The following is a 26695-nucleotide window of genomic DNA, read 5'->3' as shown; positions in this document are numbered from 1 at the left end:
AGGACTCCAGGATCACACCCTGAGCTGAAGGCGGTACTAAACCGCTGAGCCACCTGGGCTGCTCCAAGTAGGTTTTTTTTCTATGAAATTTTTTACATATAAAAGGAAAGAAGGAAGAGAATGTCAATTTATTGCATGAAAAACTAGACAATTTGATTTCTATAGATTTCAAGTTGGGGCTTTTTGTGTTGAGCAATCTCTTCCTGCCTACTGCATTGCCGTCCTGTACATAAACAGAAATAATCAGTGGACAAAAAACATCATTGTTAAACCAAATAGACCACAAAACGACATTCTATGGTCAATATAATCCAAAAGAAATTAGTTTGCATTCCTGTATTTGAAATAGTCCTCAAAGAACCTAGGAATTAGGCATTTTACATGTATCACTTCCAGTATTACAAGATAGGAATTATGTTGACAACTGTCACAATAACAAAATTTAATAGCTAGATGCTAGAACAGATGACCAGTTAAATTGTAGGCACCTGAGATCTGTGTCTCTAACACTGGCAAATCCAAACTCTAGCTAGGTGAGTCTAGAAGATCTTCCTTCTTTCTCAGGGGTAACGAAGAGACTGTGGCCATGTGGCTTCACTGGACCTCATGGGCCTCTACCTCCTTCTGCCCTGGTACTGGAAGCAGGTGGCAAGCCACCTTCTAGACCAGTATGCCTTCATCACCAGCTGTGACACAGGCTTTCAGGAACTGTCAGACTGGGAAAGGGGCCAAGCAGCCAGATATCAGGCAGGCTGGAGCTGGTGACCACGGATATCCCAAGACAGAGAGCATCACTATGGCCACGCAACAGACAAAGAAGCACCTGGGGGCGACTGTCCATTATACAGGCTCCTTGAGCCTCAAGGTTTCAGAATTACCAGATAACATGTCCAATAAAAAGTCTCAGGAATCAGGATGGAGATACATTGAGGTTTTTATTTGTTTGTCTTTACATTAGGAACCACATATACATTAGTATTCATGAAGTAAATATATTTGGGACTGCCGTAAAAAAAAAAATCGGGTTGCGTGGAATATATATGTCTCAGGGTGGAAGGTGGAGGGTGGAGGAAGTTTACTAGCAGTGAGGAAATAGGTTTAACAGGCAAGAATATGTACCTGGAAAGGGAAGGTAGATAAAGGATAGAAAGGCAAGGAAGGAAAAGAAAGAGATGACTGTGGAGTAGAAACTCTAAGGTGCATGCATGGTAGCCTCTGAAAATCTAGGGTGAAAATATTCCTCTGGTTTCCTTCAAGCCGAAAACCATTGTGCTGCCCACGTCATTGTGTTATCTTTTCCTGAGAACAGTATAAACCTGTCTTTCTCAATCACAAGATGATAATCAGAAAACCTCCTGCATCCAAGAAGCATTCTAGGATGACTTTATTGCTTAGTCAAAGCCCACATATATAAATGAATATAAAAATATTCATTTATGAATGAATATAAAATGGGACAATTCTAGGAAAATAAGTGAGACCAAGTCATGCCCCAAATCTGGTCAGCAGGACTCAGAGTCCCTGTGTGTTTTCTCCTCTTATCAGTCCCGGGAAGGCTTTCTGAGGAAGCCCAGGCCAATAGCACACACGGCTTCCTGTGACCCTAGCAGGCTCCTGAGCCCTGGCAAGGGAGCAGCAAATTTCCCTGTTTCCTAGAAGAGAGTCCAGGTCGGACCATTTGGGGAGCAGAAAGAGGGCACCCAGCAGTGACAGGCGCAACAGGCAGCCTGCAGATAGCAGCTGTCAGAGTCTCTCTGCCCACCTGACACTCACCTGGCCGGCCCGATGCCCCCAGGTGAGAGCTCTGAGTGGAAGCACGGGGATCCCCGACAGAGGCTGTGACCAGGGAGGGCACACTGCCTGTCCCCCCCCACCCACTGTGCCCACACTGAGGGGCCTGCTGCTCCCTGCAAGTCCCGCTCAAGCCCTCCCCCTTGCAGGGCCTACCGCTCCACCTTGCAGGGCCCTCCCACTCCCAGTTCTGGAAGGAAATGCAGCGTTCCTTTCCTCTGCCCACGCCGGGGCTCCCCCCAGTCATTCCCAAGGGCTCCTGCAGCTGGAGAGGAAGACAACCCTTGCCCACCACTTGGTATTAAGGCACTGGGCCCCCTCCTAGGGCCAAAGTTCCAGGCCTTCCTCGGGGGCTTTGGCAACAACGCTTGTTCACAGTTGATGAGAGCAGCATCATTTTCTAGCTTAAATTCAAGACAAGAAACTGCTTCGATCTTTTCTCTGAGCCTCGTGGTTACTGAGGCTCCCCCAAAAGAGCATGTGATACTGCCTTGCTTCAGCCAGTTTTATTTTATTTATTTTATTTTATTTTATTTTATTTTATTTTATTTTATTTTATTAAAGAGTTTATTTCTTTATTCATGAAAGACACAGAGAGAGAGAGGGGCAGAGACACAGGCAGAGGGAGAAGCAGGCTCCATGCAGGGAGCCCGATGCGGGACTCGATCCCAAGACCCCGGGATCATGCCGTGAACCAAAGGCAGATGCTCAACCACTGAGCCACCCAGGTGCCCCAGCCAGTTTTCTTTTAAAATAGAGTTTTAGGGGTACCTGAGGGGCTCTTAGTTTGCATCTGTCTTCGACTCAAGTCATGATCCCAGGATCCTGGGATCAAGCCCCACATCCAGCTCCCCGTTCAATGGGGAGTCTGCTTCTCCCTCTCCCACTCCCCCTACTTGTGCGCTCTCTCTCTCTCTCTCTCTCTCTCTCTCTCTCGGTCAAATAAATAAAATCTTTTTTAAAAATAAAACAAAACAGCGTTTTACTTAAAAAATGGATTCTAGGGGCACCTGGCTGGCTCAATCAGCAGAGCATGGGACTCTTGATCTTGGTTCATGAGGGGGTGTCCCACGTTGCAGGTAGACTTTACTTAATTAAAAGAAAAATTAATGGAACTCAAAGTGAAATCATCACAGCTACCCATGATTCATGTTAGTCAGTGGTTGGCGATGTCTTTGTAGCAATCATCACCCTCAGAAATTCTGTTGACATGAGAAAATTTTGTATTTATTTTCATTCACTTACTTTGAGGGAGAGGGGCAGAGGGACATGGGGCGGCAGAGAGAGAATCCCAAGGCGGCTCCATGCCCAGTGTAGAGCCCGACTCAAGGCTCCACCTCACAGCCTTGAGACCATGACCTGAGCCCCAGTCAAGAGCAGGATGCTGAGCAACCCAGGGACCCAGACCTGAGAGATCTTAATCCCTACATGATTTACCGAACAATGGACCGTTAACGAGGTGGCATATATTTTGTAATCATTTATTTCATTTTTTAAAAAGATGTATTGATTCATTTTGGAGAGAGAGAGAGCACGTGAGCAGCGGGAGGGGCAGGCGCCCCTGCTGAGCTCCCACCCCCTCTCCCTAGGGCTCCACCTCTGGAGCCTGAGATCAGGACCTGAGCCCAAACCACCACGCAGGCAGACGCCTAACTGACTGAGCCACCCAGGTCTCCCTGCAGTCGCTTATCTCAGAAAGGTCCTATTCGGCCATTTGTGTCAAAATCCTGGGGTGAACACACCTTTACTGCCTCAGCATCTCCATAGACACTGACAAGCCCTCAGGCCCCAGGAAGCGCGGCTCCTGCCAAGTGTCCCTTGTCCTTGTCTCCTGCAGGGAAGACAGAGGAAGGGGAAAGGCCTTCCTGGCTCCCCGGAGACCCGCCTGCGTGCGTTCACCCCTTCGATGTGTCTGAAACAAGCCTCTTACACTTCAGGAGCTAAATGTGATGTGCTGGGGACCGCTGGGGACCACGGTGCCCCGGGGTCACCTTTGCCCCTTTCTGCCTCCCTGAGTCAGAGACTTTGCTCTTGAAGCGCAGCCCGCAGCCCGAACCTTCTCTGCAAAGCGAGTTGCACGCACTCTCCGAGCTCCTTGGGCGTCTAACTGGGTCCTAAGAGTTACCTGAGCAGTTCTAGGTCTCCCGGGAGGGGACAGATGTCTTCAAAGAGCTTGACACCCGTTCTAGTTGCACACCCGCTCCCCTAAGAGGCTGGGCGGCCTGGGCCCTCCAGGCAGCCGCCACTCCCCGGAGCTCTGCGCTGGCAGGGCCGCAGCAGCCCTCGCCTCTGCCTTTCCAGAAGGCTCTCTCAGCGGGGACGGCCTTTCTGGGGCAGCCGGCCGGCCGGGCCATAGGCTGTGCCAGAGGGCAGCCCGTGCACGCCCACACCCACGCCCACGCGTGCACCCAGAGTCTGAGGGGCGAGGGTAAAGGGTGTCGTTATTCTACAAGAAAGGCAATGTCGGTCCCGGGGGTGGTTTCCTGGCCTCTGGCCTCACTAAGCAGCGAGGGAGTTCGGGCGGTCCGGGGCAGTGAGGCTGGGGCCCAGAAGGCCGGCCGTTGTGACCTGGCGGGTGTATGTGGAAATGGAGACCCTGCCCCTTTGTGCAGTTTTGCAAATGATGGTCTGTTTTCCTGGACACATTTTGCCCGAGTCACTGTCCAGGGACGGGACCCTGTCACCTGGGTGGGTCCACTCTCATGTGGCCCTACATCAGCATTTCTCAATCAGGCATGTGAAAGCACCGAGATGTGTCAAGTCATGGGGAGATGCAGCAGTTTCTTACTTAACAAGTAAAATTGCAGCGGCAGAGGTTGTCCAGGCTCCCTTCAAAAATGCATTGAGAAAAACAAAAACAAAAACAAAAAATCAACCACTTTGGTGCTCTTGTCCAGCAACCCAAGATGTTGAAAGAAGGGAAAGAGGAAGAAGGTAGCCCTGGCCCCTGCTGCTGTGAAGGAGCAGGAGACCAAGAAGATGATCAGTCCCCTGTTTGAGAAAAGGCCCAAGAATTTTGGCATCATACAGAACATCCAGCCCCAAAGGAGCGTCACCCACCTGTCAAACAGCCCTGACACATCCAGCTGCAGTGGCAAAGGGCTATTCTCTATTAATGTCTGAAAGTGCCTCCCAGGCCTGACTGGTTCACCCAGGCCTTGGACCCCCAAACAGCTATTCCACTGCCTAAGCCGGCCTGCACGTACGGACCAGTGACAAAGCAAGAGAAGAGCTTGTTAGCCCAGGCTGAGAAGAAAGCTGAGGGCAAAGGTGATTTCCCCACCCTGAGGCCGCCTGTCCCTAGATCTGGGGTTAACACTGTCACCACATTGGTGGAAAACAAGAGAGCTCAGGTGGCAGTGATTGCACATGCTGCGGCTCCCCTGAGCTGGTTGTCTTCCTGCCTGCCCTGTGTAGGAAGATGGTGGTTCCCTGCTGGATTATCAAGGGACAGCCAGGCTGGGACCTCTGATCAGAGGAAGAGCTGCACCACTGTTGCCTTCACACACATGTTAACTCAGAAGACAAAGGAGTCCGGCAAAGCTGGTGGAAACCATCAGGACCAATGACAATGACAGATGCCCTGGGTCTGAAGTCGGTGGCTCTCATTGCCAAGCTGGAAAAGGTAAAGGCTAAAGAACTGCTCACCAAACTGGGCTAATTGGATGCTGTTGAATTTTCTGTACATGAAAGTAATAAAGTTCACTTTCAGCCAGTGTCAGTTGGCAAAAAAGCAAACACAAACAAAAACTTTGGAAAGGAGTTGAGATCACCTATGACCTTTCTATAGGTCACTCGCATTCCAATAGAGGTTTTATTATTTTTTTTAAGATGTGTTGATCTAGGGGATCCCTGGGTGGCTCAGCGGTTTAGCACCGCCTTCAGCCCAGGGCGTGATCCTGGAGACCCGCGATTGACTCTCAGGTCGGGTTCCCTCCATGGAGCCTGCTGCTCCCTCTGCCTGTATCTCTGCTTCTCTCTCTGTGTGTCTCTCATGGATAAATAAATAAAATCTTTAAAAAAAAAAGATTTATTGATCTATTTTAGAAGATAGAGTATGTGTGAATGGAGGGAGGGGTAGAGGGAGAGAGAGAGGGAGTCTCAAGCAGGCTGAGCTGAACATGGGGCTCGATCCCAGGACCTGTGAGATCATGACCTCAGCTGAAACCAAAAGCCAGATGCTTAACCAACTGAGCCACCCAGGCGCCCCAGAAGCCAAGATATCTTATATGTGACTGAGTTCAATGGCTCTTTGGAGGGGATAGTTGGGAAATTAGAATCTGAGAATCACAAAAATTATTATTCAAGGTCCCTGGTCAGTGGCAATAAGAGTAAGGCTCTTGTATGAATAATGCCTTATCATTTACTAGGTGCTTTCAGATAGTTTCCCATGGGCTTTTTGACAACCACCCAGTGGGGGAAACAAGCCAGATGTTCTCTCTGAGGAGGAAGTTAGCCCACTGACCTGGTCAGGAGCTCCTGCCATCCTGTAAAGCATCCAATAGGGGGCGCCCGCGGGGCGCGTTGAGCGGCTGCCTTCTGCTCAGGTCTGGTCGGCCCCGCCCATCCTCCCAGGCCCTTCTCCCTCTGATCTCTGCTCAGCCGGGAGTCTGCTTCTCCCTCTCCTTCTGCCTTTTGCCTCCTGCTGGTGGTCTTTCTCCCATGAGCTCTCTCAAATAAATTTTCAAAATCTTAAAACAAAAACAAAACCAGCCAATAGTTGTCCCGCTTCATTCCACACTTCCTCTCAGTGGGCAAGACCCATTGATTGCCCAGTTCATTGCCTGTCCAGGGAATGGCCAAAGCTAGCAATCTGAGAAGAGCCACCCAGCTCTGAGTGCCTTCCTATGACCTTCCCCTTGGAGGACTTTGTATTATCGAAGGAGATAAGCTCGATCAGCTGATATCCTCAGATACTGTGGACCTTGGACCAGGTGCCCTTACAGTTTTATAGTTTTGATTTAATAAGGCAACCCTCCCCTCTCCTTCTCAAATTTGTCCTTTTATTTTTAAAAAGATTTTAATTTATTTATTTATGGGGGATGGAGCAAGGGAGAAGCAGAGGGAGAGGGACAAGCAGATGCCATGCTGAGTGTGGAGCCAGATGCAGGGTTGGATCCTACAGTCATGATCTAAGCCAAAATCAAGGATCAGATGCTCAACTGACTGAGCCACCCAGGCACCCCCAGATTTGTTCTTTTATTTATTTTTTATTTTTTTATTTTTTATTTTTTTTAGATTTGTTCTTTTAAATCACTAGTTCTGGGACGCCTGGGTGGCTCAACGGTTGAGCCTCTGCCTTTGGCTCAGGGCGTGATCTGGGGTCTGGGATGGAGTCCCACATCGGGCTCCTTGCAGGGAGGCTGTTTCTCTCTCTGCCTATGTCTCTGCCTGTCTCTGTGTGTCTCTCATGAATAAATAAATAAAATCTCTAAAAAGATATCAATCAATCAATCAGTAGTTCTTCACTGGGTGTTATATACAACTGATGAGTCACTGGGCTCTATCTCTGAAACTAATAATACACTATATATTCATTAATCTAATTTAAATAAAGTCTCATCCATCCATCAATCAGTAGTACTTTTTTAAATCTAAATTCAATTTGCCAACATATAGTGTAACACCCAATGCTCATCCCCTCAAAATCAGTAGTTGTTAAGGAAGTAATTTTGCTAACCAAGGGACATTTGGCACTGTCCAGAGGCATTTTTGGTTGTCACAGGAGAGGAAGTGGCCTACTGGTATTTGGTGGGTTAGAGGCCACAGGCGCTGCAAAAATCCTATAATATACAGGATAGCCTCCTACAACAAAGAATTATCTGGCCCAAAATGTCAATTGTGGCAAGGCTGAGAAAACCTTGCAGATTAACTTTATTATCAATTTGTCAAGATCTAAAATAATTCAAACTTGAATTCTGAATAGGATTGCATTAACTTTGTTTGTTCACTTTGGCAGAATGATAATTGTGTGTCTTCCTAGCCAGAGACACTCAGCTCTGCAGTAACTCAATACATAGCTCCTTAAAAATCACTGTACTAAAAAAAAAAAAAAAAAATCACTGTAACTATGCAAAAGTACATGGTGCAATCCACAGGGCTATTGGGAAATGGGTTTAGGGACAACACTGAAAATCTTTTTCAAAACACATTTCTTAGAAAGAGGAATCTAACAAAAACGATAACACAGTTTAACACATGTGGAATGGCTAGGAAATACATAAATACTGCAATAAATATGGCACCTCACCTTGAGAAAGACGTGAAGTTTGCCCGTAGAAGAATTGTAGCTTGTGAGTTATTGTAAGTGGTGGAAAGAGGATTATCTGAAATATGATGGAAACACCACATCTAGCAGCAGATGCGGAGGAGTGTGGCTCATTGCCCTTGGTTTGGCATTGAGGTTAAACAATATAGTTAAGCCATCTTTCCTAGCCTTAAAGCCATCTTTCCTAGCCTGGGACTTTGGAATATAGGTTCTTTGAGGCATGCATTTATAATAAATAGCTGTTTCATAGAAATCGAACTTTTGATCCAATGTATAAACTTGGTCTCCAATTAACTTCTGTATTAGTGCTGGAAATACTTTTGTGGCTTTCTCATCTGCATTTTTGGTTTTGTCAGACAATTGACTGGAAGTTGTAGTGGGATTTGAACCCACTAAACCAGCCACTTGGAAGAGCCATTTCTGCAGGATTTTGTGATTTTTAATTTAATTATCTATTTAGTTCTTAATAGAAAATGCTTTCTCTTTGATTATTGGAAAGGTATTCATGACTGTTGTTTGTGAGCATGTGTTTGTGTGTATCCTACGCAGCTGGGTTCCACTGGATGCAGTTTCTGTGTTCACCTACTGTTTCTGGGTTTCTGGCACAGGACATTGTGCATTAGCAAATGAATATTTTGGATTTTGTTCTAATTATCCTATAACATATTAATCTCATTGAAATAAATTCACATTTTCAAAACAAGTGTTCATAGCAGAACGGACTGTATTTTCTTTTTTATAAAAGTGAAATTATTTTTAAATGAAGTGTATTTTATGTTAATTATAAATTATGTATGAAATTTTGTATGTGTATTACAAAAAACACAAAATACAGAATAGTCGTGAAGAAAAAAATAATCTACAATTCTACTAGCAAGAGGTAATTATGATTTTTTAATTTTTATATATATATTTTTAATTTGGGGATATAGGGATGCCTGGGTGGCTCAGTGGTTGGGTGGCTGCCTTCGGCTCAGGTCGTGATCCTAGGATCCAGGATTGAGTGCCACATCTGGCTCCTACGAAGAGCCTGCTTCTCCCTCTGCCTATGTCTGTCTGTCTCTCTCTCTCTGTGTTTCTCATGAATAAATAAATAAATCTTTAAAAAAAATTTTGGAATATGTTTTATTTATTTACCTTTTAAAAAATAATTTTCTACACCCACCATGGGGCTTGAACTCACAACCCTGAGATGGAGTGCCACATGCTCTACTGACTGAGCCAGCCAGGTTCCCTGAGATAATTATAATTTAAATTTTGATATATTCCTTCCAGATTTCCTTATAATGCTTATGTTTATGTAGTTGAACTCATACTGTATACACAGGTTTATATCCTGCTGTTTTTCAGTTAACAGAAGCAATTCTCTATTTTAATATTTATTTTTTCATGCCATGAATTTAATAGCTGTATAATAATCTGTTAATAAGTAATACTTTTTTTTTAAGAGGGCAAGTACAAGGGATAGAAGGATGGGCAGAGGGAGAAGACGAGAGAATCTTAAGCACACTTCACACCCAGTGTGACCCCAATGTGGAGGCAGATTTCATGATTCTGAGATCATGACAAGAGTCTAGCGTTCAATGGACTGAGCCACTCAGGCATCTCTAAGTATTTGTTTTAAAGTACTGTAGACTGGGACCCCTGAGGCCCCAGTGGTTGAGCATCTGCCTTTGGCTCAGGGCATGATCTGGGGTCCTGGGACCCAGTCCCTTATCGGGATCCCCATAGGGAGCCTGCTTCTCCTTCTGCCTCTCTCTGTTTTTCTCTAATGAATAAATAAGTAAAATCATTAAAAATAATGATAATAAAGTACTGTAGACCATTTAGGTAATTACCAACTTTTCACTACATACATAATGGTTCAATGAATATTTTTGTGCAATTGTATATTTTGTCCATTTGTATATTTTTAAAGTTTGGATTACAGAAAGTGAAAATGCTGAGGCAAATGGTAAAACATGAAGGATCTTGATGAGTGTTCTCAAAATATTTTTTTAAAGGATTGTACTAATTTACACTGCCTGTTGAGTTTAATTACACCAGTTTACCTCTGATTCATTGGCATTTAATTAAAGATATTAATCTCTATGGGCCTTTACTTTTAGCCCTTCCCTGACCAGTTGAAGCCAGACCCAAAGGCTCTATCATTCTGCAAATCCTCAGCAAAAATATTTCACATCCTGGAGCCACTTGCCAAGGAAAACCCCAATTCCAATTTAACCCATTGGCCCTCTTCTCTACCACAATCTCCACTGCTGAGCTCTGAGAGGAATATTGTATGTGGATGTCAATGTCATTGAAAGTTCCTAGTAGGGACCTCAGTTGTACAATACTACCTCTTGTGCCTAGTCAGGCTCCTATCATATTCCCAAACACCAGTTTCTAATGTTCACTCTCCTTCCTTCCTCTCAACTCCACCACCCATTTCTCTTCTCTTTTAGGAGACAATTTGCCTTTTAATTCACTGAGAAATCAAAACCATTGGTTTGGATCTCTGTTTCCCTCCCCATATCCCACCACTTGTTAGCAGCTCCTCACACTTACTGGCTTCCCATAGAAGGAGGGAACAATAGGTTCTCTCTTCTATCCCCGGGCATGGAATCCAACTTTTCAGGCTCCTTAGTGACCCTGATTAATTCTCTCCTCCTTCATTGATACTGCCTCGTTCTTCTAATCTCCTATTTCAAATCCCCTCCTCTATCCCTTGTCATTCTCCATTTCCACTCTCCCCCCAAGGTCTTTATTATATAGATTGTTTTATGCTTTTTCCACTAATTTCTTCTCTTCCTCCTACCAGGCAGATCTATGTCCTTCTTTGCCCAGTTTGCAGGAATACATTGTTGTGGTAATAGGTTGACTTGATATTTCTGTAAAACAATTTGACAATAAATAACAAGGCTAAAACATGGCCCCTTGGCTGCTCCTTTGTCAGATAAACACCATTCCCATCAAAACCTTGCTCTTTGGGGCACCTGGTGGCTCAGTGGTTGAGCATTTCCTTACTTCCTGGCTTTTCTGTACTTTCCAGCATCAGCCCTGAAATCAGTATCTTGTTTCTTTTTGGTGGAAAATCGTATTTAGAGCCAGGATCTGGGTGCCAGGTGCGTTATGGTTGTTGGGATGTTGCTGCTCCCAGGGCCCCACAGTGAGAGAATTAGGGAACATAGGCATATGTTCACATATACACACAAACATACTCATTTGAAAATTCTATTATCTATCTATCTATCTATCTATCTATCTATCTATCTATCTATCTCTATCATCTATCACCATCATCTATCACCTACCACCTATTGAAAAACTTGATTTCACTCAGATACCTTCAATTATAGTCCAACATCTCAGAGTTCATTCTAGTTTTCTCCTTTTCCATATTTCTCACCCTCTTCTCAGTGAGAACTCTCATTTTCATTTTCTTTAGTAGATTTTACTTGAGCAAATTCCTTGTATATAACGAAATTTCCCTTTGTCCCTTCCTATCCCTCTTTGGGCTCCAATATTTCACACCAGACAGCCTTCTTTTTTTTTTTTTTTTAAAGATTTTATTTATTTATTCATGATAGTCACACAGAGAGAGAGAGAGGCAGAGACACAGGCAGAGGGAGAAGCAGGCTCCATGCACCGGGAGCCCGATGTGGGACTCGACCCCAGGTCTCCAGGATTGCGCCCCGGGCCAAAGGCAGGCGCCAAACCGCTGCGCCACCCAGGGATCCCCAGACAGCCTTCTTTTAACGATCCCCTTTTTAACTAGTTTGGGTCCTGCCATTTCTTTCTGGCCACTGTGGCTCCTGCAGTATACCACCACCACCACCTAGTGTGCATGCTTACCTTGCTTTAGGACTAAATTATTCAGGGATGGGCTGGTGCAGAATAGGAAAAGTGAAACTTGCTTTTAAAAATTGTTATTTTAGGGGTGCCTGGGTGGCTCAGTTGGTTAAGCATCTGCTTTTAGCTCAGGTCATGATTCCAGGGTCCTGGGATGAAGGCCCACGTTGGGCTCCCTGCTAAGCGGGGAACCTGCTTCTCCGTCTGCCTGCTACTCCCTGTGCATGTGCTCACTCACTTTCACTCTCTGTCAAATAAAGAAAGAAGCATCTTTTTAAAAATAAAAATAAAATTGTTATTTTATTACTAATTTTAAAATCACAACTACATCTACATTGATATGCTTTAAAATGGAACATTGCAGAAAAAAATCAAAGGCTCTTTGGATCATCACCCCTAATTTTGCTCTGCTACCTCTGTCTCCAGAAGTAACCCACTATTATTAGTTGGATGTGTATCCTCCTAAACTTAAAAAAAAAATAGTTTTACATTCATGCATACGTTCCTCAAGAAAAAATATGTTAATCTTTTACATTTTCTTTTCTCTATTTTAAGAAAAGCCACTGAGACCTTGAACAAGGCTTACCAGGAGCATTAGTCAGGCCTCTTTGTTTGCCAGTGACAGAAATCCAACTCAGAGAGTGTAGGCAACAAGAAAATGTATTGGCTGATATAATTGGGAAATTCAAGGTACAAGGACACTGGGCAAATAGCCAGGACACAGACCAAGTAATCATGGGCATCTAGGCCAGCAGGAATCAATGCAACTCCACCCAGAGCAGTGGGAGTGAAAAAGCAGTAGTAGCAAGATATCCACATACTGACAACATACAATCACATGGAAAGAAGATATGATAAACATTTATTAAGAAGAGATTTTGCAAATTCTAGTTAGTATCCCACAGAACAAGTTTTTGGTTTGCTGAATAAGGCTACCTCATTGTGCAATTCTAGGTGCACATTGAAAGGTTGGATTCCCAGGAACATTCCAACGCAGATAGTAGAGAAACCACAGATGAAACCCTAAAGATCTTGGCACACAAGATTTTGTGTTTTGTTGTATTTTGTTCAAAGAAAAAACATTTATGATGCTGATACCTGACTTTCCTAAATTATACTGACATATCTTAGACTTTCTAATTTTTGTTAATATCTTTCTAAGTTGTAAATCTTGGTGCCAGCAAATCATTGGATAGCTTAAAAATATCCCTGGTTTGACGCCTGGATGGCTCAGCAGATGGGCACCTGCCTTCAGCTCAGGTCATGATCCCCGGATTCAGGATCAAGTCCAGCATCCGGCTCCCTGCATGGAGCCTGCTTCTCCCTCTGCCTGTGTCTCTGCCCCCCGCCCCCCTCAGTTTGTGTCTCTCATGAACAAATAAATAAATCTTGAAAAAAAAATCCCTGGTTAAGTCTTCCTTTTAAAAAATTTTATTTGGGGATACCTGGGTGGCTCAGCAGTTTAGTGCCTCCCTTCAGCTCGGGTCGTGATCCTGGAGTCCCGGGATCGAGTCCCACATCAGGCTCCTCACAGGGAGCCTGCTTCTCCCTCTGCCTGTGTCTCTGCCTCTCTCTGTGTCTCTCATGAATAAATAAATAAAATCAAAATTAAAAAATAAATAATAAATTAAAATTTTTTTCTTTTGGTACAGGAGAATTAATCCATTTGCATTGAATGCTCTATTTGAGAGACATTTTTACTGCCTTCCATTCTTATGGTGGTTTGCTCTCTCCATTCATTATGTAATTTCTATATGGACTTAGAACTCATTTTTCCTTTCACACAATTATAAAGCTGGAATAGGCTTGTCTGAACCATGTATTTTTCCATGTCAATTTCAAACATTTAAAAATAGTCATAATATTTTTTTCTAAGCAACCTTTGAACTTATTTCTGGAAATGATAAAGCACAGAGGTACCTTGGCAAGCTAGCCTCCCAGCCAACCGGCATCTTCTCTTGCCAATTGCAGCCTGGTAGACAGTGTGTCTGGGCGGCTCACAGGCTCGGCTCTGGGCGCAACCTCTCTGCCAAGTGCTTTGGCAGTGAACGCTCATCCCTCTCCTGCTGGTATTTCAGAGTCTTGTTTTTACTTTTGTTTCTTTTGGTGTCATATCCAAGAAATTGTGGCCAAGACGAATGTCAAGGAGCTTTTCCCTTATCTTTTTATTGAGGAATTTTAAGGTTTCAGGTCTCACATATATGTCTTTAATACATTTCAGGTTAATTTCTGTGAATGGTATAAGACAGAAGGAGTCCAATTTTATTCTTTTGCACGTGAATATCTAGTTTTCCCAACACCACTTATTGAAGAAACTATACTTTTGCCATTAAGTATTCTTGGTTCCCTGTCAAATATTTGGCTATTTATGTATGAATTTATTTCTGGACTCTCAATTCTGTTCCATTGATCTATATGTTGGTTTTGATTACTCTACCTTTATTAACAGTAGTTCTTATTTTCTCACTCCACAATATAGCAAACATTCCCATGAATAACAGTGGCTCCTACCCTCCAAAGGACCTATATATTTCATTACACTATTACTAATTATGGCAGGACAATCATGAATCAGTACTATTCCAGGCACACTGGGACGTGTGGGCAGCCTAATTACAGCATTGATCTTCAATTGGGGAAAGGGGTTTATCTCCTAAAAGAGTGTGTATGCCAGAAAAGCCAGAGGTATAAATATCAGTTAGGACCTGAGTAGAAAAATAGAAACCACTGCAGTTATTTTATTTTATTTGTTTAAAGATTTTATTTATTTATTCATGAGAGACACAGAGCGAGAGAGGCAGAGGCAGAGACACAGGCAGAGGGAGAGGCAGGCTTCTTGGGGAGCACAATGCAGGACTTGATCCTGGGACCCCAGGATCACGCCCTGAGCTGGAGGCAGGTGCTCAACCACTGAGCCTCCCAGACACCCCATTAAAAGAGAGAATTTAACATACAGAATTGTTAACCAGTGATTGAGAGATGGAAAAGATGAAAGGGAACACTGAAATTTTCTGGAGGTAGAATTGCCTCTCCCAGGGCTGGGAAAGAAAGGATCTTGGGATAAATGTGGAGCTTCATGCTCCTAAGGAGAGACTCCCAAGGAGCTGGAACTCAGTTGCTGGGGGATGGGGCACTGGCTGGGTGGTGCTGGTGTAGTTGGAGCTCTGACGAGGTCTCTGCAGCCCAACTGGCTGGTAGTGGTATCTTGGAAGGGGATAATCATGCCTATTTAGGGAGTGTAGGAAAGGACGACGACCTACAGGCAAGTATTGCTGAAGTCAAGAGTTGATGGCACAGTGCAGACTAGTTGCTAGGTGGCACTGACAGGAACAGAAAGCAAACAGAAAGGAACAAACCCTTCACCCCTCCAGCCTCCTAACCTCCCTCCAGAGCCTCTATTTGATGACCCCAACAGGGAGAGCTGGCAAAGAGAAATACGGTTTGCAGACTTCCAGGTACAGCAACATAAAGCATAGCACAGAAGTGTAGAAGCCTAGAGAAAGTAACTCATCACCAGCACGTTCCATCCCTTTAGCTATTGAGCATCCACTCAATCCTTCTATGTATATTGAGCTTCTTTCTTTCTCTTTCTTTCTTTCTTTCTTTCTTTCTTTCCTTCCTTTCTTTCTTTCTTATTTATTTATTTATTTATTTATTTATTTATTTATTTATTTGACAGAGAGAGATAGAGAGAGCACAGACAGGGAGAACAACAGGCAGAGGGAGAGGAAGAAGCAGGCTCCCCTCCAAGCAGGGAGCCCAAAGAGGGTTCGATCCCAGGACCCTGATATCATGACCTGAGCTGAAGACAGATGCTTAACCTACTGAGCCACCCAGGTGCCCCTATACTGAGCTTCTATAAAAGAGCAAAACAACTTTATGCCTTGGATGACAAGATACAACTTCCTTTGTACAAATGAAGACATCCTCCTCTCTCTCCCTTAACACAAAGCCCTAACACTTACTGTATCCATCCCTGGGTGACAGATAGGTAGCCTTCTCTGGAAGAAAGTGCCCCTTCACCCCTATGCTATCTATACCTTGTTAGAGTGAGGACTTAACTCACTTTCCATCTTCCAAGAGAGAGAAAAGGATTCCATTTTGAACAGGGTTGTCTCTGAAAAATAGCTTCGCTATGCTTCAGGTGCTAGTGCACAGTGACTATTCCACTCAGATAAGGCTATGTTGACCAAACTTCGGCTTTTCTAGTTAGACACCCTGTCCTGAGAAAGCATTCCCTCCTTCTCTGGAACTTGTCCAGTGGAACTCCCCAACAGCTAATGATCTGACCCCAGGTAGCTCTTTAAAGTAGCTACTGCAGAGTGCACAGGAATCCAAGGAAACCTGGTCTCTGTCTGGTGCCACTCTCCTCCATCTCATCACGCCTGGTCCAGCACCCCTCTGACATCCCTTGAACAAGGCCTTCTGCTGGTGTCCTTTGCCTCATCTAGTAGGCTGCGCATCGTGTTTTGACTGAACACGACGAGCACCAGTCCTGGCACTCTCCTGCAAATGGCATGGTTCTCTCTCTGTTTACGTAATATCCACCTGTTCAGGTAAAAACCCCTCTTGCCGGGCTCAGCGCAGGACTCTTCCAGCTGAGTCGGACACTGACAACGTCCCTAGGTAGTTTCACAGTGATACTTCTATCCACACACTCCCCCTGCTTGCATTCCCAGACTGATTCTACGCAAGTGCTTTGCTCTTCACCACAGCCATGGTTTGCAGTAAGTCATGTCAGCCAGGGGACTCTTATGATTTCTGCCCCCATGGCATTAGTTTGTCCTGCAAACTTGACGGTCTCCCTTACCCCAGATAATTGGCTACTCTTACTAGCCTTTAGATCACTGATGCCAGCTTTGCTCATTTAAGGTCAATGCACTCAATTTGTAGCTATCATTCCTATTCTTTTTTCTTTTTTAAATATTTAATTTATTTATTCATGAGACACACACACACAGAGAGGCAGAGACATAGGCAGAGGGAGAAGCAGGACTTCTGCTTCCTATGGGGAGCCCAATGGGGAGCCCAATGCAGGACTTGATCCCAGGACTCTGGAATCATGACCTGAGCCAAAGGCAGATGCTCAACTACTGAGTCACCCAGGTGCCCCATCCCTTATTCCTAAATGCTATAGAGCTAAGAGCTGCATCCTTCCAGCCCTAGGAGATTTCCTGGAGCATACTTCCTCTCCCCTCCATGCCCTGAATGACCAAATTCAAATCTGTGAGCTTCTCTTTTAAGGTTTAATCTCTTGGGTCTGGAAGGGACCTGGATTTGAGAGAATAAGATGAATTTATTTTCAAAGCAGCGGGTGCTTCCTTCTAATTCTTAGAAGTCAAAGTGTTAGCAAAGGCAAGAGTGAATTGACTATTTTCATCTTTGTCAATATCACTTACTTACCAGTATCTTATAATAAGAACCTATTCTTTCTTTTTAAAATTCGATTCCCGGTAAGATGGATACGACATATATCACTTTTTTTGCTCAAAGTAAACTACGTCTGTGTTTGGCAATCTTTTTTGAGTAGCCTAGACAGTCTCTACCCTACTAATTAGCATAATTATGGTCAGAGCTTGAAATCCCTGGACCTATTCTGGATCATCACTCAATTTGTGTGACTAACCATTGTTTCCCTTAGGTCATATCCCTAAGGATAGTTGTGTTGAATTTAAGGTGAAAGATCCTGGCCAATTGATTTTCAAACATAACTTAATACTGCTTAATTGATTGATAAGGGCTATTGTTATGGACCAGTGCTTCTCAGCTTTTCTTTTGGCTAGGAATTATCTGGGGATCTTGTTAAAATGTAGATTTTGATTTAGGAAGTCTGATGCAGAGTCTGGGATTTTGCATTTTAAAATAAATTCCCAGGTAATGCCAATGATGCTGGCCTACACAACATGTTTTGAATAGCAAGATTCTAGACTGTGTGATAAGCAGCCTCTCCCTGCTTTTCAGCGTATTCAGGGTAGATGTCATGAACATCTTCAAAAACAGTTTACTAGAACTTGTTTGTGTACATGTTATGACTTTTGTAATTGAGTAATAAGAAAAACAATAAATATTGACAGCTTTAGCACATTAATTTGTATCTGTTCTCTACTGAAAATCCACTAAAATGATAGTAAAATACCTTTTAAAATAATACAATAAACCCACAAGAAAAAAGAGAAGACTCATAGCAATGAAATTTTATGAGAAGAATGCAAGTGGACAAGCAGTAAATGATTTAGCAGAACCAAAAATACTGACTAACATGGCAATGGGGAACCTAACAAGCAATTCAATTTAATGGAAGAACTCCCATAGGGCTGAAGAATTGGGGCCCTAGAAGTCTCTGGAAGTGGGCGTAGAGGAGGCTCTGAAAAAAGATGGTGTATTTGGAAAACCTATTTAAGAAACAGACCATCAGACCTCCTCCCAAATATGTACAGCCACTGTTCCTCTCACACTTGGGAAGAGGGGGTAAAAACAATGAGTATGTAGATAAGAGTGGGGGGTGCATTTGGCAGAGCTGAGGGAACGGATATTGTTCTGGAAATGGGATGAAGTGAAAATGTACATGCTGAAAGCCTGAGCTCAGTTTTCCTGTATTTGGCAACCAGAATGGTGGCAGCCAGACATATGCCTTCCAGCTGGGAGATTGGAGAAGTTTCTCTGAGGAATCTGACAAATCCAAGAGAAACAAAAGTTCTAGGACACTAGTATCAGGGATCCACTGAAACAGTCCAGTGACAACAAAACAGTGAAGATCATAATTGATAGGCACCACCAATTTGCAATTCTTTAGTTCTCTACCCTTAAATGTGAGTAACTAGCTAAGGATCAACAGACATGAGAAGAAAGCATCTAGTATGAAAGATAGAGACTAAAGTGACCTGACAGCATAAAGTCACCTGCAGGAAGCAGAAAATGCAAGGGGGAAACATACACAAAACACTCTCAACATCTTCAGAGAGATAAAATATTCCATACGTGAAACAAGAAGAGGATGCTGTTAAAAAAGGAACATTCAGAGAACAAAAAAGAGCTCTTGGAAATGAGACTAGCACAAATGAAAATTAAATGAAAGAGCCAGAATATTAAGTGAGAGGTAATTTCTATTTAAAATAGAAAGGTGGGACACGGGATCCCTGGGTGGCGCAGCGGTTTGGCGCCTTCCGTTGGCCCAGGGCGCGATCCTGGAGACCCGGGATCGAATCCCACGTCGGGCTCCCGGTGCATGGAGCCTGCTTCTCCTCCCTCTGCCTGTGTCTCTGCCTCTCTCTCTCTCTGTGACTATCATAAATAAAATAAAATTCTTTAAAAAAAAAAAAAAAAAAAAAAGAAAGGTGGGACACCTGGGGGGCTCAGTGGTTGGGTGACTGCCTTTGGCTCAGGGCATGATCTCAGGGTCCTGGGATCAAGCTCCTTGCAGAGAGACTGCTTCTCCCTCTGCCTGTGTCTCTGCCTCTCTCATGAATAAATAAATACATAAAATCTTTTAAAAAATAGAAAGGCAAAGACATGAAATACAGAAGAGAAAATTAAAGGAGTAAGGCCTCCAAATCTAGAAATTCTAGAAAGAGGACACAAAAATAATGGAAGAGATCAAATTGTCAAAGAAATATTCAGTAGGATTTTCTAGAAATGAAGGATACGTGTTTCCAGATTGATAGGGCCCATGAAGCATCCAGCATAGAGGTGAAAGCAGACGCTTACTGTGGCACTGGGGTTTATCAGAGTGAAAGTCAAGAGCAGTGGAGACAAAGAGAAGATCCTACGACTTCCAGAGAAGAAAACATGATTCGTGTAAAGGATTGAGAGTCAGAATGGTGTCAGATTCCTCACCAGTGATGATGGAGGCTAGGAGCTATGCCTTAAAAATCTCAGAAAGAAAGGAAGTTCCATTCTGGAGTTCCACATCCTGCCAAGATCAATTAAATATGAACATAATATAGACATTTTCAGACATGAAAATTCTCAAAACATTGTCTCCCAAGCAAGTTAGGCAGCTACCCCAAAATGAGGGAATTCACTAAAAGAGAGGAAGACATGAGGATCCTGGCAACAATGGATTCAAAATAGGAAAAAGGCAAAAGAAATCCCTAGGATAACAGTAAAGGGAAATCCCAAGATGGCAGCTGTGTAGCAGGCCTAGAGAAATCAGTCCAGATTTGAGGAAGTCCAGAAGCCCCAAGAAATCATCCTAGAAGATGAAATTATAGAACACCTAAGGTGTTTGAACATACTGAGAGATGATTCACAAAATTGGAGGGAGAAGCAAGGGAAGTCAATTTAATGGTGAAGATATAAAAAAACTGAGGAAATAAAAAGATAATTAACTCTAGAGAAAATAAAATGTTGTGCAGGGAATCAGAAGTAATTGCTTGCATCGTCAGCATATGTCAACAATGAGCATCAATCTGACCAAATTTCTAAGCAACTGAACTGGAAGGAGGGGTGAGGTACAACTGGAATGCACCTGGGGGGTGGGATGGGAGTGGTGGTTAAATGGATTAAAGTCTTATCCCCCATGGTGAGATCCCACAGTGAGAATGAATAGAAAATATTCAAATCAAAATCGAGCAACATAAGCATGTTAGTGACACATAGGGAGATAAATACCAAAATAATTGACTCAAAGAATCCAAAGTGGTGTCCTCAGTGGATTGATTGGGAAATAGGAGAGAAGGGCAAGGAAGTACTGTTGGTTTTCGTAGCAACTTGGTTGTCTGTGTGTCCATATAATTTTTGTAAAAATAAAAACCACGATTTAAAAAGGAATGAGATAGAAGAGTTCTCATTTCTATAAGCAATCATCTGCTTCAAAGACCAAAGCTGTGATTTGGGGGGAAATATCAAAAGCATAAAGAAGAAAATAAAAAACACTAGAATCTCACCTCCCAAAGGTAATTGCAGTTAAGAGTTCAGCTATAAGATTCAGTATATTTCTTCCCAGTTGAGAATTTGACTTGGCACGCTTCTGTTGTACCCTGTGGGTTTAACTGAATGGAACAAGCACGAGCTGAGCACCTACTATGTGTAAGATGCTAAGAATAGAGACAAAGTCACGGTCCCTGGGCTTTAATTCTGTTATGGGTTAGAGTTGCTCTAATAGAGCCAAGAGCCACATGGAGTGTTGATTGCCTACAGAAGTCCCCCTCCTCTGCTTCTCGCTAACAAAACAATACTGCACTTACTAAACTTAATCTTTGTAGCTCCAGAAGTTCCAGAAAGAGAAGAAAACTTTGCCAAGGCCAATAATATACATTCAAAATGAAACACACTATGGGCTAATCAGGAAATTACCAAATTTAATTCTTATTTCTACATTTGCTATAAGCGCCCCCGACCCCTCAAAGTGCCAAGTACAGTCAATGTTTCCAGTATAACTAAGGGGGACCTAGTTACCCCGGTGTGGGTTCAGCAGAGAGCTGGGGCAGAGCAGTGGCCTGAAGGCCGCAGGTGCTTTCTTCCTCCCAGCATTATAATCCTAAGAAGAAAATGAACTTCCGTGCACGTTAAACCAACTTGGGCAAGGAAGTTGTAACTTCTCTTGTACCCATCTGATGAAGGGAAGAGTTAAACAGCGCAAGCTGGTGAGCAGATGTTTGGCACCGCACTGCTGGTTGGTGTTGGGCTCCAGCCTGTGTGGGTCACTCGCACTGCATTTACAGTCCTGTCTGAACGAGGAGGTGGGCAGAGCCTGCCTGCTGCCCTAGGAAGCCCGCTCTCCTCTCTTTAGGTTCCTCATCTGTAGAATGGGCATGTTAATAACAGTGAAGGGGTATCAGGGAAGATTAAGTGAGTTAGTATTTGTAACCCACATACACCAGTGTCTGGCAACTGATAGATGCTGTGTAAGCATTTCCTGATTAAAAGGAATCCTGTCTGAATGGGCTGAAAAAAAAACTTAATGCCCTTTACTACCCCCAAAAGATTACAGATTTCTTCCATTCTTTATGCCAGCTTCTTAACAAGCTGCTGGTCGGGTTTCTTTCCTATCTACTTCAGGAGAAGTAAGCCATTCCACAATCAGCAGTGGATGACAATAGTGTATCTTAGCAAACGTCAGACACAGCTTTAAGCATTTTGTGTACATCATTTCCTTTAATCTTCCCATTTAATAAAACCAAAGCACGGAAAAGTTAATTCCATGCCTAAGCTGATGCAGTTGGTAAGTGGTGGAACCAACAACATTCAGTCTGAGAAAAGCTGGCTCCAGGGACCGTGAGCTTCACGGTTACAATGGACTGCCCCTCAGAGAGCATGTTCCGTTAGGGATAACATGCAATTTTCAACGCCACTGGTCTTCCCTTTGTCTCTTACTGTTGATAGAAACCACTTATTCCCCAAGTCTCAACAAGGCTCACCAGTTCCCGACGTGATGGTGTTCTGACTGACCACACAGCCACCCAGCTTCTTCCCTATCTGAATTATTCTTTCCACTTTCATCAAAATTGATTTTATTCCACAGAATTATCAGAACCTACTGATTCTGAATTCTATATTCACTAAGTTCATAGTCCAAGTATAGCTAAAGACAAATTAGCAGGGAGGTCAACTGGCCACTTGCCTCAGGTGGAACTCCATTACAGCAGTCCCAACCTTATCCATGCTTTCACTTTCTGTGGTTTCAGTTACCCTTGGTCAACCTCTGTCTGGAAGCAGATGGTCCTCCTTCTAAGCATCAGCAGAAGATCAAGATAGCCTAGCACTACGTTGCATGCCTACATCATTCACCTCACTTCATCTCATCACATAGGCATTCCTTAGCTTCCTTAGGCATCAACTGGGGATTCAACATTTATAAGTCAACTGATAAAATGTGATTGTGGTGATTTGCCTAAGAGAGAGGCAAAGAAGAAGGAAGGAGAACTCCGTGGTTGAGTTAACCTGGGTAGTTGTCAGTGATTACTTACTCAACTAACTTTAGAACTTTGTACTTATCTTGTTTTATCTGCCTTACAGAAACAAAACAAACAAAACAAGACGTAATTTGTCATTCTGTTGTTACAAAAATGACCTTAGAATTGTTACCCTTGAGTAAGGCAGAGGTCAATTTAACAGAATCTAAACAGGGTCATTTGAATATCTGTAAGATTTGTAGCGTTGCAGATAGGAAAAATATGAAAATAATACAGCTTATAGTATAACTGGAAATGATCTATTAGATCCACTCAGTTTGTGAATCAACATGGGTGGGTTGGCAGGCTTAAGTCAGATGTGACAATTAGAGGTTGCACACTCAAATACAGAGTTAGGGGATTGTACAAGATCCCCTTATCTGGCATAGAGATATTGAAAGAGCCTTCCTGTAGTACTTGTGGGCTTGAGATGGAGCCATATTTATATGTTGCTATTTGATTTATAAGGCTTATTTTAAGGTTTGTTTATCAGAGAGAATTAAATATGTTAATTTTCCTCTTCTTTTTTTTAAAGTAGGCCTGATGTCCAGTGTGTAGCCCAATGCCAAGCTTGAACTCAGGACACTGAGATTAAAACCTGAGCTGAAAAACAAAAAACAAAAAACAAAAAAAAACAAAAAAAACCAAACCTGAGCTGAGATCAAGAGTCAGTACTCAATGGACTGAGCATCCAAGGTACACCTAAATATGTTAATTTACCGATGCAGTTCAAATTTCTAAAGGGAGTTTAAATAGCAGAATGCAATATTAATCAAACTCCCCCTTAAAAACTAATAAAATTGGCTAAATAGTGTGGATAAAATAAGGTCTATAAATCGAATAAATTATTAAAGAAAAATGTTTGGGCAGCCTGGGTGGCTCAGTGGTTTAGGGCCCCCTTCGACCCAGGGCATGATCCTGGAGACCCGGGATCGAGTTCCACATCGGGCTCCCTGCATGGAGCCTGCTTCTCCCTCTGCCTGTGTCTCTGCCTCTCTCTCTCTCTCTCTCTCTGTGTGTCTCTCATGAATAAATAAATAAAATCTTAAAAAAAATAAAACAAGAAAAATGTTTTTAATTGCAACTTTAGTAAATCAGACATGAATTTTATTTTTTTTTAATTTTTTTATTTATTTATGATAGTCACAGAGAGAGAGAGAGAGGCAGAGATACAGGCAGAGGGAGAAGCAGGCTCCATGCACCGGGAGCTTGACGTGGGATTCGATCCCGGGTCTCCAGGATCGCGCCCTGGGCCAAAGGCAGGCGCCAAACCGCTGGGCCACCCAGGGATCCCGAGACATGAATTTTAATAACCAAAGTGAGGTAGGGAAGCTGAAAGGACTCTATTTCAGAAAGGCTCAGTCTCTGCTATTTTTCTGCTAGGCCCCATTTACTCGTGTTCTATAGTTTGTCTCTGAAGAAGCCAAAGAAGCTATGTTCCCACTTCAAGGGGGAAGCAAGAAAGTTAATCATTCTATGTGTTTTGTCCTAGGCCCCAAACACTGGATAACATCCAAAAAGAGCTGGATCCCAAACATGTTCCAGGACATTAGCTTTGAATAAACCTTGGCTGAGGTTGGCATCAACATCATCTACCTTTAGTGATTTATGAGATAACACCCATCTGACACTTGACATTTGCCTTTGATTGACCCTACACTGGATTCCTAAAGGTACATGTACCCTAGACCCCAATATAAACTCTTAACCCCAAGTTATGATGAGACTCCTTTCCTTTCTGAGTCTCCCAGACACTCATCCACTATTCTCCATCACTCACACTATTCAATAAACTCTGCTTTCACTTCTGCAGCTTGCCTTGGGTTTCTATCCCAGGAGAAGCCAAGGATTCTCTTGGCTGGTCCTGTAGGACCTCCTCTGAGTGCTCGAACCCAAACTGCCTGCATCAAAAGTAACCCCAGAAAAGTCTTTTCTGCAAAACCTCATTTAACACCTATCATTAAAAAATGGGCTTTTATTCCAAGGGATCCTGGGTGCTGATATCTCACCTATATGAAACAAGACATTCAAATTACTCAAAAGAAAAACTGCGGACACCTGGGTGGCTCAGTGGTTGAGCATCTGCCTTTGGTCCAGGATCCCCAGGATCAGATTGGGATGGAGTCCCACATCAGGCTCTGCTTCTCCCTCTGCCTGTGTCTCTGTCTCTCTCTGTGTGTCTCTCATGAATAAATAAATTTTAAAAAGAAAAGAAAAACAAAGGATGAGAATACTCACTTTACAAATCAGGAAAGCATCCATACACATAGGAAAAGAAATGTAACCTCCCCAGTGTTTAAAGAAATGCCAAGTAAAACAAGAATGACTTTGCAATAAGCAAATGTCTTGTTTGCTTTGTTTTATTTTTAACATCAGTGTCCAAGGTTAACAACAACTCAGGACCATCAAGGCCTAAGGGGAATTTAGTAGCTCATTAAAAACCCATATAAACCTTTAAAAAAGTTTAAAAACTTTTAAACCCATATAAATTATGTATGCCCATTGGACCAGTATTTTTATTCTCAAAAATTTATCTTAAGGTAACAATAGAATAACAACTTACACGTTTAACCACCTTGCAGTGTTGTGGATAATTGCTAAGAATTGAAGAGAATGCAGCCAGCCAACAATAAAGAAAATGTGGCATATTAACACAATAAAAACGATGTGATCTCTATATGACATAAAACATATATAGTACTTAAATATATATTAAAAGTATCATATGAACACTGCAACCTATTTTAAAAGCATATACATACATAAAGAAAAGTCTGCATTTGTGGTCTAAAAAATATTAATAGTTGTTATCTCTCAGTGGTAGAACTACATTTATTATCATTTCCTCCATTTTTTTGTTATTCACATGTTATAATGTCTTACGATAAGCATATATTGCTTATATAATAAGGAAAAACAATAAAAGTGTATGTGTGCACGTCTTGCTTGTTTGTTCATTTGTGTCAAGGTATGAGCAAACCTTAAGGTCAAAAGGGAAAAACAGATGAGACCTCAGGATCGACAGCACAGGGAAGGTTTACTAAATGTATAATTGAGCACTCATTTTGAAATCTGCTCAAGAATAATCAGAAAATACACCTGACAATGCACTTTTCCCTCAGAAAGCAAATTAAGTGTGACATTTACCCCACAAACATGATTGAAAACTTCCTATAAGCAGGGCATGGTGCCATGGATGGAGTACGGAAATGAAAACAATGTCCCCGACCTCAAGGAGCACAGAGTCTATAGAGGAAGAGCTTCAGGTGAATAAATAAAGGATGACAAGCATGCAGGCTATGGGAACTGAGCAAATAGTCACCTCACATGGGAGGGATCCAGGAAGGCTTTCCAGAGGAAATGATGCTTAAAGGAACCCTCAAATAGCTAACTGGAAGGGCTTGGGTGTAGAAGACATTCTGGGGCATGGTTTCCCCTTCTGCAAATGTTGTCTAGGATAAGTTTTGATCTCCAGAATAGAGATTGAAAAGCGAGGTTGATTCTAACCTGACCTGCAGATCCTCCTTATGGAAATTGGACTCCTAGTCTCCCCAGGCTCCCACTGACAACCTTTCTAAAAGTAAATGAACAATGCAGAGGCAACGAAGACCCCAGCATATTTATGAATTTGCAAACCATTTTGGTTTCATGGGAATGAGAGATGGGCAGTGGTTAGAAAATTGGATGTTTTTAAGCAATCTCGATGCTCAACATGGGGCTTAAACTCACAACCCAGAGATCGAGAGCCACATACTCCACCAACGGAACCAGCCAGGTACCCCTAGACAACTGGAGTTTTAAAAGCCTGCTCCAGGGGCTCTTGTGTAGTTCAGTTGGTTAAGCATCTGCCTTTGGCTCAGGTCATGGTCCCAGGGGCCTGGAATCCAGTACCAACATCAGGCTTCCTGCTCAA

The 26695-nt window shown here is 43.0% G+C and overlaps 2 long non-coding RNA genes across 5 annotated transcripts in view; one reads left to right on the top strand and one right to left on the bottom strand.

The window, feature by feature from the left end:
- The window catches only part of LOC121491949, a 56862-nt gene that overhangs the window by 18617 nt on the left and 11550 nt on the right, over positions 1-26695 (bottom strand). The gene's annotated exons all lie outside the window — the stretch shown is intronic.
- LOC121491950 lies at positions 3922-25701 on the top strand. Of its 2 annotated transcripts, XR_005988083.1 has the most exons (4): positions 3922-5416; positions 23318-23478; positions 24275-24455; positions 24768-25701. It is a non-coding gene; the product is annotated as an uncharacterized LOC121491950 (long non-coding RNA). The 2 variants fall into 2 exon arrangements; XR_005988082.1 differs by having other exon boundaries at positions 24275-25701.

This window comes from Vulpes lagopus, chromosome 5 (assembly GCF_018345385.1).
Source record: "Vulpes lagopus strain Blue_001 chromosome 5, ASM1834538v1, whole genome shotgun sequence".
NCBI classification, from domain to species: domain Eukaryota; kingdom Metazoa; phylum Chordata; class Mammalia; order Carnivora; family Canidae; genus Vulpes; species Vulpes lagopus.
This window is presented reverse-complemented; position numbering and strand designations above follow the sequence as displayed.